Genomic DNA, 9,978 nt, shown 5'->3' on the forward strand with positions numbered 1-9,978 from the left:
AAAAAAAAAAAAAAAAAAAAGAATAGGCTACAGCTACATGATTCAAAGTAATGTATTTTGAAAATACAATGTTGGGTGAAGGGAATTTTTGACAATGGTTACCTTTCAGAGGATGAGGATGGTGGTGGGAGGAAAATACCACTGGGGAGGGGCACCAAGATTATTTAACTGGATCTGTAATATTCTATTTCTTTCTAAAAAGAAGCAAAAAAAAAAAAAAGCAAATTGCCAAAATATTAACATTTTCAAAATCAGTGATAGGTATTCATATTATTCTCATTTACTTTGTATTTAAAAGAGCTCATAAATTAAACAAATAACTTTATGTATATCTAATTGACCTGCCAAAAGAGCAATTGTAATGACTACTTGGTATTTTAGCTTAAGGAGCCAACATTTCTCCATTTCTCTCTCTCTCTCTTTTTTTAATGTTTTTAATGTGTGTTTTAATGTTTTTAATGTGTGTTGTTTGTTTGTTTGTTTTGTTTTGTTTTTGAGATAGAGGCTTGCTCTGTTGCCCAGTCTGGATTACAGTGGCATGATCTTGGCTCACTGCAACTTCCATCTCCTGGGTTCAAGCAATTCTCATGCTGCAGCCTCCCAACTATCTGGGACTGCAGGCATGCACCACCACGCCCAGCTAATTTTTGTGTTTTTAGTAGGGAAGGGGTTTCACCATGTTGGCCAGGGTGGTCTCGAACTCCTAGCCTCAAGTGATCTGCCCACCTTGGCCTCCTAAAGTGCTGGGATTACATGCCAAGAGCTAACATTTCTTAAACTAATCCTTTTAATTCTTATATCTAGGAAATTTATAATTTTTCACATGTATAACCTATGCTGTAATAAACATCTTTGACAACATTGATATTTCCATATCATTCATTCTCAAAAGTATAACTGATATGTCAAAGTGTATTCACTTTCTAAGGTTAATATTTATTGTCACATTTTTCTTCAGAAGGTAATACCAATTTATACCCCTGTCAGAAGTACATTACCCCTGGTCAAGCATGGTGGCTCACGCCTGTAATACTAGTGCTTTGGGAGGCCGAGGCGGGTGGATCGCTTGAGCCCAGGAGTTTGAGACCAGCCTGGGCAACTTGGTGAAACCCTGTCTCTACAAAAAATACAATAACTGAGCATGGGTGTGTACCCGCAGTGACTGAGGTAGGAGGATTGCTTGAGCCCAGAAGGTCAAGACTGCAGTGAGCCAAGATTGTGCCTCTACACTCCAGCCTGGGCAACACAGTGAGACCCTATCTAAAAAAAAAAAAAAAAAAAAAAAGGTGTTGGTAGAATTAGTGTCTCCTGAGGACTCTCTTCTTATCTTGCAGATGGCTGTCTTCTACCTGTGTCCTCAGATGGTCTTTTCTCTGTGTATGCTGGTGTTTAAATTTCTTTGTCATATAAGGATACCAGTCATTTTGGATTGGAGTCCACCCTAATGATCTCACTTTAACTAACACAGTCAATTCTGAGGAACTAGGGTTTAGGACTTTAACTTATGAATTTGGGGATGACATAAGTCAGCCCATAACAATGAATATTTATTCTTGTTTTGTTCTGTTTTTTTTAGATGGAGTCTCACTCTTGTTGCCCAGGCTGAAGTGCAATGACGTGATCTCAGCTCACTGCAACCTCCGCCTCCCGGGTTCAAGCGATTCTCTTGCCTCAGCCCTACCCTCTGCCACCCCTGAGTAGTTGGGATTACAGGTGCCCACCACCACATCTGGCTGATGTTTTGTAATTTTAATAGAGATGGGGTTTCGCTATATTGGCCAGGCTGGTCCCGAACTCCTGACCTCAGGTGATCCACCTGCCTTGGCCTCCCAAAGTGCTGGGATTACAGGCGTGAGCCACCACTCCCAGCCTGTTCTTAAATTTATTATCTAATTTAAGTTTTCTTTTCTTTTTTTTTTTGAGACACGATCTCTCTCTGTCACCCAGTCTGGAGTGTAGTGGCATGATCACAGTTCCCTGTAGCCTTGACCTCTTGGCCTCAAGTGATACTCCCACCTCAGCCTCCTGAGTAGCTGGGACTACAGGCATGCATCACCATGCCTGTCTAATTTTTGTAATTTTTGCAAAGACAGGGCTTCACCATGTTGCCCAGGCTGGTCTTGAACTCCTGGGCTCAAGTGATCCTCCTACATTGGCCTCCCAAAGGGCTAGAATAGAAACCACCATTGCAATATTATAACTGAGAAAATTATTACAGTGAAAGAGATCTGACCTAACCAACTCCATCTTCCTTTTAACCTCGAAGCTGTCCTTGTTCATTCCTGAGCGTAGGATGAACTAACTTTGGGGGGAACTTAAGTTTATAGTTTAATTTTGAAACAAAGGTGATAACAGCCCTTTCCCAAAACAAACCTCCTTCCTGCCTCAGGATTAGACTGCATTTGTAGGACTCACAAATTAGCCACAAGATTAGAAATTATGGTTTAGGAGTCATGCAGCTAGAGGCCACGAGATTCTGACCCTCCCCAAATTGCTCCTGGGGAAGCAATATCACTACTGTAAAACCTAAGATATTCTGAAATATTTTGCAGACCCTGCACTTGACGGATCAGCTGGCACCACCCAGATCAATCAACAGGTTCATCTGATCTTGTGGCCCCCCAGTCAAAAACTGACTCAGCGCAAGAGAACAGCTTCAACTCTCGATGATTTCATCTCTGACCCAACCAATCGGCACTCCTGACTCACTGGCTCTGACACACCAAATTGTCCTTAAAAACCCCCATCTCTGACTTTTCAGGGAGACTGATTTGAGTAATAATAAAACTCAGGTCTCCTATACAGCCAGCTCTGCATGAATTAAACTCTTTCTGTATTGCAATTCCCCTGTCTGGATAAATTGGCTCTGTCTAGGTAGCAGGCAACATGAACCCATTGGGCTGTTACATAAGCTTGGTCGTCCATTTTTTGAGTAAATAATAAGTATTTTAAAAATTAAATCAAGGCCGGGTGCAGTGGTTCATGCCTGTAATCCCAGCACTTTGGGAGGCCGAGTTGGGTGGATCACCTGAGGTCAGGAGTTCAAGACCAGCCTGGCCAACATGGTGAAATCCTGTCTCCACTAAAAGTACAAAAATTAGATGGGCGTGACGGTGGGTGCCTTTAATCCCAGCTACTCAGGAGGCTGAGGCAAGAGAATTGCTTGAACCTGGGAGGAGGAGTTTGCAGTGAGCCAAGATCGTGCCATTGCACTCCAGCCTGGGCAACAAGAGCAAAACTCCGTCTGAAAAAAAAAAATTAAATTAAAATACTATTCCTTACTAGCCTTTGGGTGATGTTTTTGATGTAAACTTTTGTGATGGTTCAATGTCTTTTTTATTTTTTATTTTTTTGACACGGAGTCTCGTTCTGTTGCCCAGGCTGGAGTGCAGTAGCATGATCTCAGCTCACTGCAACCTCTGCCTCCTGGGTTCAAGCGATTCTCCTGCCTCAGCCTCCCAAGTAGCTGGGACTACAGGCGCCTGCCACCACGCCTGGCTAATTTTTTGTATTTTTAGTAGAAACTGGGTTTCACTGTGTTAGCCAGGATGGTCTCAATCTCCTGACCTCGTGCTCCACCTGCCTTGGCCTCCCAAAGAGCTGGGATTACAGGCGTGAGCCACCACGCCCAGCCTCGATGTCCTTTTTTATGGAAAGTTCTAGACCAAATACATTTGTGTTGATTTTAGTTACAAGATGGCTCGTTTCATTTTTACTCTTTTCTGAGATGGGGTGAATGAATCATCTTTGTCTTAACGCCAATATGCAACTTTTGAACGTTCCATTTTAAATAGGGCACAAAAAGAGATTTAGTTATCTATCATCCAGTTTTAAATTACTCAGAGTGCTCTGTGAAACAGAAAGACTTTAAGGCCCAGGTCCTGTCTATCTATTTTTTTTCTTTTTTTTGAGATGAAAAGAGAGTTTATTTATTATAAACTTTTTGGGCTACCCCAAGATCCAGCCTTACCTGAAGTCCACCAGTCCACATTAATTGCTGTGCTATTATCCATTTATTGCCTCTCAGTTCCAAATTCATTCATTACTTCCTCTGTGAAAATGGACCTACGTCTTTTAAACATTATTCCTTTGCCTGTTGACATAATGTTAAGCTGTGTCAGTAGTGGAAGCTGGAGAGGCACTACAGGTAGAAGCAACTTTTTTCCCCCTAGTTCCAATGTGCATCCGAGGCAGGCTCCCGCTGCACAGACTGCTCCCCCAGGACCCAGGCCTTGGTTCCAGGTTCTGCTTAGCTTTTGAAAAATGCAAGGACTTTTAAAGTATTGAAATACTAGATACTTTTTATAAGATTTAACAAAATATTACAGTCTGATTTTTGCCTGTCTATGAGGATGGATATTCATTTCACTAGGAAGGCAAAGCAGCCTCTTCAATTCTTCCCCCACTGCTGCTGGCTTCTTAGCAACCATCGCAGTTCAGAAAATGTTTACACAGTCAATCGCTACACCTTTGATTCAAAGGCAAACCATTCTTTGTAATCTCTAGCATCTAGTTCTGAATGCAAAGTAGAAAGTATCATGTCAACAAATAGTTCTGATGTGGTAAATTTTACTGTGAATCAACCCTGTTCAGGGGGGAAAAGCAAGCCTTTGATCTAACAAATTATTTCAGATTGTATTTAGAAACACCAACAACAAAAATGACACTATCTCAATAAATTCCTTGCCATTCCACAGTGGAAATTTTAATGATGGCATCAAATCAATTTCACTTCTGTGGATTTTATCAAACTATGTCATAGCTTATATTATTCCTAGAAGAGTTGTTGAATCCCCATCTCATGGAAGCATGAGAAAAAAAATGTAACATCATCTGTTCCTTTCTCATTGCAGATCTGCAGAAAACATGCCATTTTGCAGTACAAATTAAGTGATTCTTTTATTCATTAAAATCTTGCCAAAACTGGTAACTGTGATGACTGACCTCTGTTTTAGTCTGTTTTGTGCTGTTATAACAGAATTCATGAGACTGGATAATTTAGAATAAACAGAAATTTATTGGCTTACAGTTTTGAGGACTAGGAAGTTCAAGGTCATGGGGCCAGCATCTTGCAAGGGCCTTCTTGTTGCATCATCCCATGGGGGAAAGTCAAAGGGACGGTGCAAGAGAGCAGGAGAATGAGCTCACAGTGTCAGCCTTTTTATAATTGGTATTAATTCATTCATGAAGTTGGAACCCTCATGACCAAAACACCTCCAATTAGGCCCCACTTCCCAACAGTGTTGCATCATTAGGGATTATGTTTCCAACACATGAACTTTGGGGAGACATTTGCTGTGGTAGCAACTGCCAAGGAAGAAAACATGATGACTAATGGCAAGGGTGATGGCAATGGTGGTGGTGATCGTGGACAACTCAGTTAGAAAAGTGTAGATGTTCCTTAGTTTACAATGGGGTTATGTCCTGCTAAACCCATCATAAATTGAAAATACCTTAAGTCAAAAATACATTTAATATGCCTAACCTGCTGACGATCATAGTTTAGCCTAGCCTAACTTAAATGTGCTCAGAATATTTATTATATTAGTCTACAATTGGGCAAAATCATTGAACACAACGGTTATTTTATAATAGTGTTGAATATCTCATGTAATTTATTGAATATTGTACTGAAAGTGAAAAACAGAATGGTTGGGCCAGGCATGGTGACTCATGCCTGTGATTCCAGCAATCTGGGAGGCTGAGGCAGGCAGATTGCTTGAGACCAGGAGTTTGAGATCAGCCTGGGCAACATGGAGAAACCTCATCTCTATAAAAAATACAAAAATTACCTGGGCATAGTGCCATGTACCTGTAGTTCCAGCTACTTTGGAGACTGAGGTGGGAGGATCACTTGAGCCCAGGAGGTCAAGGCTGCAGTGACTGCAGTGAGCCATAATCACACCACTGCACTCAAGCTTGGGTGATATAGCAAAACCTTGTCTCAAAAAAACAAAACAAAACAAAACAAAAAAAACCCAAAATGAAAACAAAAAACACCAGAATGGTTGTATGGGTACTCAAAGTATGGTTTCTACTGAATGCATGTCATTGTTTCACCATAATAAAGCCAAAACATTGTAAATAAAATTGACATAAATCAAGAACTATCTATCTGCATAGTGAATGGATGAAATCTACTGTAGATTAAGATGCTACTGCTGTGTGCCGTAGTTCACGCCTGTAATCCTGGCACTTTAGGAGGCTGAGGCAGGTGGATCTATTGAGCTCAGGAGTGCGAGACCAGCTTGGGCAACATGGCTGATATGGTTTGGTTGTGTTCCCACTCAAATTTCATCTTGAATTTTAATTCCCATAATCTCCACATGTTGTGGGAGGGACCCAGCGGGAGGCATTAATAATTGAATCATGGGGGCGGTTCCTCCCATGCTGTTCTCATGATAGTGAGAGCGTTCTCATGAAATCTGATGGTTTTTTAAACGTGTGGCATTTCCTCTTCTTGCTCTCATTCTCTCTCCTGTTGCCCTGTGAAGAGGTGTCTTCTGCCATTATTGTAAGTTTCCTGAGGCCTCTCCAACCATACAGAACTTGAGTCAATTAAACCCCTTTTCTTTATAAATTACCCAGTCCTGGGTATCTCTTCATAGCAGCCTAAGAATGAACTAACATAATGGCAAAACTCTGGCTCTACGAAAAACACAAAAATTTGTTGGGTGTGGTGGTGTGCATGTGTAGTCCCAGCTACTTGGGAGGCTGAGGCAGGAGAATTGTTTGAGCCCAGGAGGTGGAGGTTGCAGATTGCTGTGACTGAGCCATTGCACTCCACCCTGGATGACAGAGCGAGACCCTGTTAAAAAAAAAAAAAAACTACAAACACAGTTGAGTTGCCATCAATAAGACATTAAATTGTGTGGGTTGTTTTTTGTTGTTGTTGTGGGGTTTTTTTTTGTTTTTTGTTTTTTTTTTGAGACAATGTCTTGCTCTGTCATCCAGGCTGGAGTGCAATGGCTCCATCTCGGCTCATTCAGCCTCCCTCCTGGGTTCAAGCAATTCTGGTGCCTCAGCCTCCCTAGTAGCTGGGACTACAGGCACACGCCACCATGGTCAGCTAATTTTTGTATTTTTTTTAGTAGAGACGGGGTTTTACAATGTTGGCCAGGCTGATCTTAAACTCCTGACCTCGTGCGATCTGCCCGACTTGGCCTCCAAAAATGCTAGGATTACAGGCGTGAGCCACTGTGCCCAGCCAACATTTACTTGTTTGTAAAAATCCAAATACTGGCATTGTCCAGGAAAATCTAACAAGTTTATTTATAATTGTTATAAAGGTGAATTGCTGACACTTGTTTAATAAAACATTTTGATTTGCCTCAGTGCTTTATATTTCCACATTCATATTAACAATTCGCATGTAAGTAAAAATGGTAAAACTGTCAATATCTGATTTCTATCCCCTATTTTTCCACTTGCAATTATATACTTAGGTACTTTTTGACCCCACGAGGAAAAAATATTGAACATTCAAAACTACCACTAACAGGAAGATGAGAGTTTTTTTTGTTTGTTTGTTTTGAGAATGAAATGTTTCCTTTCATAGTGGATTCCTTTTTTTTTTTTTTTTTTTTTTTCCTTTTGAGATAGGGGCTTGCTCTGTCACCCAGGCTAGAATGCAGTGGTGTGATTTTAGCTCACTGCAATCTTGACCTTCTGGCCTCAAGCCATCCTCCTGCTTCAGCCTCCTAAGTACCTGGGACTACAAGTGCATGCCTCCAAGCCTGGCTATTTTTTTTTTTTTAATTTTTTTTTTTTAACTTTTAGTAGAGAAGAGGTCTCACTATGTTGCTTGGGCTGGTCTTAAACTCCTGAGCTCAATTTATCCTCCCGGCTCAGCCTCCCAAAGTGCTGGGATTACAGGTGTGAGCCACCACACCCAGGCATAGTGGATTCTTAAACACATTCTCAATCTATCTAGCATGGCAGCTGGATGTCTTTAGTCATACTTGGGCTGGGTGTGGTGGCTTGTGCCTGCAATCCCAGCTAAATGGGAGGCTGAGCCTGGAGAATTGCTTGAGCCCAGGAGTTCAAGACCAGACTGGGCAACATAGCAAGACCCTCTCTCTAAAAAAATTTTTTAATTAGCCTGGTCTGGTATTGGGTGTCTGTAATCCTGGCTTCTCGGAAGGCTGAGGGAGGAGGATTACTTGGCCCAGGAGTTCAAGGCTGCAGTGAGCTATGATCATGCCACTGCACTCCGCAAAATCTTGTCTCTAAAAATATAAATAAAAATGAAATATAAAAAGAAACAAAAAGACACTGTTACACATTTGATACAGATGGCACCCAGGGTGGAAGTCCCACATGAGAGACCACACTTGCTTTCTACAATAGACCTCACTTGCTTCCAATAGCTGTGCTCTGACAACACAAATCTGTTTTGAAGTCCTAAGCAATTTCTAATATCAGGTACTGGAATGAAAGTTTGCAAATCAGAAATTTGGTGGACTTTTGATAACATCTAATTTCATGGAGTGTCACAGGATCAAGCCTGTAATGCTGAGGTTTCTTCACTTCTCCAGTAGAGGGCGCACTCTTGGGAAAGGCATTTGTAGCCAGATGTTTTCTGGGACCAGTTTTGTGGGAGCCATGGTTACTAGCAGACACCTCCTTACTTACCTTCCTTCTTTGCTGGAGCTCAGCAAGATAGAGGTGCTGGTGTTAGAGAGTAGCAACTGTGTGGTGGCTGCTCAACTCATTTAGTAAATGTTGTTTTTAGACAGTACATTTTATGTCAGGATTCAATTTGTAAGTCACAATGTAGCAGTATGATCTGTACCACTGCTCCAGAGGGAAACATTGCTTTATATTTTTTCTTTCCCTTTTTCTTTCTTTTTAATTTTTCTGAGAGAGGGTCTCAATTTGTCCCCCAGGCTGGAGTGTAGTGGCATGATATTGGCTCACTGCAGCCTAGACATCTTGGGCTCAAGGAATCCTCTCATCTCAACCTCCTGAGTAGCTGGGACTACAGCCACACCCCATGCCTGGCTAATTTTTGTAGAGACAGGGGTCTCGCCATGGGGCTCAGGTGGTTTTGAACCCCTGGGGTCAAGCAATCCTCCCACCTTGGCCTCCCAAAGTGCTGGAATTACAAACAAACTATGCCCAGCTTACACTTTAAATCATTTATTTTCCATTTATTTTATCAACCAATATGTATTTAGTAACAACCCTGCGCCAGACAAGGTGTTAGCTCTGGTGATCCAGTAATGAACATGGACAAAGTCTATTGTCATGGAGTGTATATTCTGGAGCGGATATTGTGACAGCCAATAATCATGTAAATAAGATGGTGATGATTGGGATGGGGGCTATAAGGGATTAAGCACTGAGAATCAAAAGAGAGAATGACTATAGATGTTATACAGACCATGCAGCAGTATAGAAGGCAATGTTGGGGCTCAGAAAAATGATACCCCAAAATATGGTGTTCTGGTATGCTGAAATAAAAGCAGCAGCCTCAAGGTCTCTCTGACCCCACCCTCCAGCCTCCAACAACACTTTGTCTCTCCTAAGGCACAGGATGAGGCTCTTCTCTGATATTCCCTTATCACCTTTAAGACTGGACCCACAAAGAAAACACAATTGTCTTCCATCCCCTCTCTGAAATCTCCTTACCTATCACAGAAAAGGAGATGAATTTTTTCACAAAACAATGTCTGCCTTTCAGACTCATTCAAATTCTAAAGAGAATAATTTAGAAATTAATTCCTGTCTCCCAGGTTCATTCATTTCCCCTAAGAATCATTTACTACCCCTCAAAATTGTTACACCCTCATCCCCTCTTCTCCTGTGAACAAGAGTATGTAAGCAACTGGACCTCATTTGGGTTATTGGGTAATCCTCCTCCTGCAATTCCCTCATGTTCGTGCATGTTAAATAAATTTTGTATGCCTTTTTCTGCTTTTTAATCTGCCTTTTGTAAACCACAAATAAAATTGTAAGGCCCCGCAACCAACCATC

General features: G+C 41.5%; 1 protein-coding gene across 1 annotated transcript in view; it reads right to left on the reverse strand.

Moving 5' to 3' along the window:
• The window catches only part of GCNT1 (glucosaminyl (N-acetyl) transferase 1, core 2), an 82,834-nt gene extending 74,149 nt beyond the window's left edge, over positions 1-8,685 (reverse strand). Inside the window, exon 1 of the mRNA XM_011984090.1 lies at positions 8,635-8,685. The gene's annotated coding sequence lies outside the window, so the exon portion shown is untranslated. The remainder of the gene's footprint in view (positions 1-8,634) is intronic.
• Between the last annotated feature and the right edge of the window lie 1,293 nt (positions 8,686-9,978).

Source organism: Mandrillus leucophaeus, unplaced genomic scaffold, assembly GCF_000951045.1.
Source record: "Mandrillus leucophaeus isolate KB7577 unplaced genomic scaffold, Mleu.le_1.0 Scaffold260, whole genome shotgun sequence".
In the NCBI taxonomy this organism is placed as follows: Eukaryota; Metazoa; Chordata; class Mammalia; order Primates; family Cercopithecidae; genus Mandrillus; species Mandrillus leucophaeus.